Raw genomic sequence first — 574 nt, 5'->3', positions numbered from 1 at the left:
GACAGGCGACCGACCAATCAGCTCTGAGTAACAACACCTGCATTGGGTTCAAACATGCTTCACAGTCATAACGACTAATGTTAATCATGTGTGCCGCAGTGACTTTGAATAGATATTAGGTTGAAGCAGGAGTGAAGATTTCTTCCTGCAGCTCTGTCTTCTAGAAATCACATTTCTATACAACAGCAAATCAGTTTTATATGAAATATAATCTCTGCCATCTGAGAGACCAGGTTCACGTCCAGAGACCAGGTTCATATCCAGAGACCAGGTTCACATCCAGAGACCAGGTTCACATCCAGAGACCAGGTTCACATCTCAGAAATCAGGTTCACATCCAGAGACCAGGTTCACATCCAGAGACCAGGTTCACATCTCAGAGACCAGGTTCACATCCAGAGGCCTGTCTGTCAACAGCTGTCAACAAAAGCTCTTTGATTAAGGTCAGTGAAAGATGGAGGTTCAGGTTGAATGTAAATAAACAGGTTGTGAACCTTTTCTGTATTAAATCAAACCAGGATCTTTAACCTGAACCAGCAGCTGTGAGAGTCTGAACAGAACCATAAGCCAGTTT

The 574-nt window shown here is 43.6% G+C and overlaps 1 protein-coding gene across 1 annotated transcript in view; it reads right to left on the bottom strand.

The window, feature by feature from the left end:
* Window positions 1-574, bottom strand: part of LOC111655616 (chaperone Ric-8A-like) — a 13,660-nt gene that overhangs the window by 3,738 nt on the left and 9,348 nt on the right. The window lies entirely within an intron of this gene.

The sequence above is a fragment of the Seriola lalandi genome, unplaced genomic scaffold (genome assembly GCF_002814215.2).
Source record: "Seriola lalandi dorsalis isolate HSWRI2012SDOR001 ecotype SW California unplaced genomic scaffold, Sedor1 jcf7180002054327, whole genome shotgun sequence".
NCBI classification, from domain to species: domain Eukaryota; kingdom Metazoa; phylum Chordata; class Actinopteri; order Carangiformes; family Carangidae; genus Seriola; species Seriola lalandi.
This window is presented reverse-complemented; position numbering and strand designations above follow the sequence as displayed.